This window comes from Onychomys torridus, chromosome 15 (assembly GCF_903995425.1).
Source record: "Onychomys torridus chromosome 15, mOncTor1.1, whole genome shotgun sequence".
In the NCBI taxonomy this organism is placed as follows: domain Eukaryota; kingdom Metazoa; phylum Chordata; class Mammalia; order Rodentia; family Cricetidae; genus Onychomys; species Onychomys torridus.
This window is the reverse complement of record NC_050457.1, coordinates 63,076,769-63,080,193: the sequence shown is the minus strand read 5'-3', so window position 1 is coordinate 63,080,193 and position 3,425 is coordinate 63,076,769. Positions and strand designations below refer to the sequence as shown.

Genomic DNA, 3,425 nt, shown 5'->3' with positions numbered 1-3,425 from the left:
CTAGTGTGACATTTAGTCTTAGAGAAATAGAGATAGCTTTCTCATCCCTACGAAAATGCAGACATAATAACCTGAATGAATCTCAGATATCTATTTTCCCCAAAGCAAGAAAATTTTAGGACTGTATTATTCTCAGAATCACAAATATTTTGTAACAAAACTACAATACATTGAAAAATATCACTGGGTACAAAGTCATATTTACTTATGTCTGCAGTACCTGAAATCAGCCCTTCATTAAAGCTGCTTACTCTGGGGTTCACTGTTTTGATTAATAATTCTTTCTTGCGGTCTTGGTGTGTGGCGGCATCTGAGCTCACATCTCTCAGTAAGGCATAAATGAAGGAAGGAGGTTGAGCCACCTTCATGTGTGTAGTATACAGACCTCAGGCAGTAGCCTGTAGAGTTAGGCAAAATGCAACTGGTTGGTGAGAACCCTTCCTCCATTTTATAAACCTGCCTCTACTTGTGCTTCTGCTTAGGGAACTTGGCTTAATGTCTTTCCAAATGTCTATCTTCATTTACTTTTGGGATCTATTCAGAAACTCAGAATTAGTCCTTTATAGAGCCATGGAGAATAATTTTGTAATGGCAATCAATTTGGGATACTCAGTTGCTCAAAGACTATAAGATCTTTTGTAAAATTGTTGGATGATGAGTTGGTCAGTTTGATGGAGATCTTGATCCACCCCACCCCAATGAGGAATATTTGGAGCTTTATAAACTGTTCGATATAAGCACGATTAATTTTAAAGATGATTCATTCTTGGCCCAAAATTCTAATCTCATAAAAATATGGACTCATATCTTGATTTTTGTGGAAGCTGGTTTCTGTTTTTTTTTTTTTTTTTTTTAAACCATTCTTTGGGAAAGGAATGCTCACTTAGTGAAAAGTAAACCTATGTTGAGGTTGAATGAGTTCATAAATAAAAATGTGGATTGAAAATATATAGTAACATAAATATTCTTTGTAATTAAGGAGGCAGTACAGGACCCGAGAGTGTCCAGATATTCAATTCAACTTAAATCTAATTAGAATGTTTAACATTTGAAATATGCAGCTGCACTAGTCAGCATTCCTAAAAGAAGACAGTGGTCAGATACAATGAACAGATAATACTCTGCACTTAAGTGATTAAGAATAGTTGGATCAAGAACCTGAAATACCATATGTTTCAGAATTAGTTAAGTCATCTATTAAACCACAGCCATGCTGATGCAAGGATTTTATTTTGGTTAACCATAAGAATATCTGTAGGGGTTGGGGATTTAGCTCAGTGGTAGAGTGCTTGCATAGCAAGTGCAAGGCCCTGGGTTCAGTTCTCAGCTCCAGCAAAAAAAGAAAAGAAAAGAAAATCTGTGTCGTTTAATATCATTAACATGTGGCTGGCTTGAAATAGTACTTTCTTGGTGACATGAAAATTGTGGTGTTATAATGAGGAACACATTCTGATTAAAAGAAACCATATGAAGGTGGTGTTCTGGAAGGATCCAAAACATCTTCTGGGTTTGTCCTTGCTGGATACAGCAATCTTACTCTCATTGGTTAAGGAGGATTCACCTGCTCTAAGCAGCATGTGAACCTGGTAGATAAAAATTTCTGGCATCCAGCACAATGGAGTCGATGTTTGTTTTGTTAGATAACAGAAATGGATATATAACTGATATGATATGCATACCCATATTTGAATGCAAATGTGAACTTGCTTCAAAATGAATTCTGGAAGAAGCCCAAATATAAAAGAAAAGCCACAGTTTTCTAGATCAATGTCTGAATTGATTACTGAGAAACTTACTGAATACCAGATGTCCATTTTAGCTTCCCAATTCCATTTTAAGACAAAGAAGGGAATTCAGCTGATAGGGACTTAAGAGGTGGTTTTTTTGTTTTTTTTTTTTTTTTTTTTTTTTTTGTGTGTGTGTGTGTGTGTGTGTGTGTGTGTGTGTGTGTGTGTGTGTTTGTTCTTTGGGCTGCTCCTGTGCAGTCCAGTATGCAGACAACACACACAGGCTGGCTGCATAGCCTTTGGAAAGTAAGGGCCTCCTGCTGTGTACTCTTGGGCCAGGTTGTTAATCTCACATATTCAAGCCATTCTCCTGAACTGGAGCAGAATGAATTAAGAGTGTGGGCATTCAGCTGCAGCAACTCATTTTCCTAGAACCAATCTTTGCATGTAACCAGATTACCAATCCTATCACTGCTCTCTTAGTTTCTTTTGGGGACCTTTGTTGTCTTCTTCTGGCTCTGTGTTTGGGGCAGCCTTAGTCTCTAAGAGGAATTTCTGAGTTTTGACTGTGTTCTTATATATTAGTTTTGATTCGGGAACAGTAAGAAATCTTTACCTCTGCACATGCACAGAAATCAAATTTTCTACTGATATATTTAATTCTTGGTGTTAGAGGAAAGATACTCTTCTTGAGTATTTTCATATCCTGATTCCATTAAGAAAATTTGGGGAGCCTTCCTTTAGGCCATGGCGGCCATCTTCCAGTAAGTCACCAAAATGATGAACACAAAGGGAAAGAGAAGGGGCACCCGCTATATGTTCGCCAGGCCTTTTAGGAAACATGGAGTTGTTCCTTTGGCCACATACATGAGAATCTACAAGAAGGGTGATATTGTAGACATCAAGGGGATGGATATTGTTCAAAAAATTAATGCCCAGTAAGTGTTAGCCCAGCTAAACCAGAAGTCTATAACATTACCCAGCATGCCATGGGCATCATTGTAAACAAGCAAGTTAAGGGCAAGACTCTTGCCAAGAGAATTAATGGGAGGACTGAGCACATCGAGCACTCTAAGAGCCGAGACAGTCTTCTGAAGCGAGTGAAGGAAAATGACCAGGAGTAAAAGGAAGGTAAAGGGAAGAACACCTGGGTTCAGCTGAAGTGCCAGTCTGCTCTGCCCAGAGAAGCACACTTTGTGAGGACTAATGGGAAGGAGCCTGAGCTGCTGGAGTCCATTCTGTAGGAATTCATGGAGTAATGCACTCCCCAAAAAAGGAAATTTGGGGGGACTATGGGAGTGAGAGGGCTATAAAATGAGAAGAGCAATTTCTTAATCTGTAGAGAAAAGCCCCAGTGACTTTAATGATTAGTTACATAATTTCTCTAAAATTAGCAAATGAAAATCTTGTGCCTGAAAATGACAGGAGCCCTGGAAAGCTCATCTAAAAACTGGAAAAAAATTGTCAGTGTTTTTTTTCCTGCTCTAAATTCATTTTTAGTAACAGTGGAAGCAATCTGAAATGAAGTACAACGGTTAAAACAAGGGAAAGGGAAATGGATGGCAGCAGGAAGCGGAAGAAAGAAATACAGTTCAGTGTGTTCCACAGCAACCCTGTCTCTTAGGACCAAATGTAGCAAATTAAATTCTTCTTGCTTTCGAAAGTCTACAACCATGAAATTAGACACTGATCCTGAAT

The 3,425-nt window shown here is 38.4% G+C and overlaps 1 pseudogene; it reads left to right on the top strand.

Annotated features, from left to right (window-relative positions):
- The first annotated feature begins 2,504 nt into the window (after nucleotides 1-2,504).
- On the top strand, nucleotides 2,505-2,986 carry LOC118596189 (annotated as a pseudogene).
- Nucleotides 2,987-3,425: the final 439 nt, after the last annotated feature.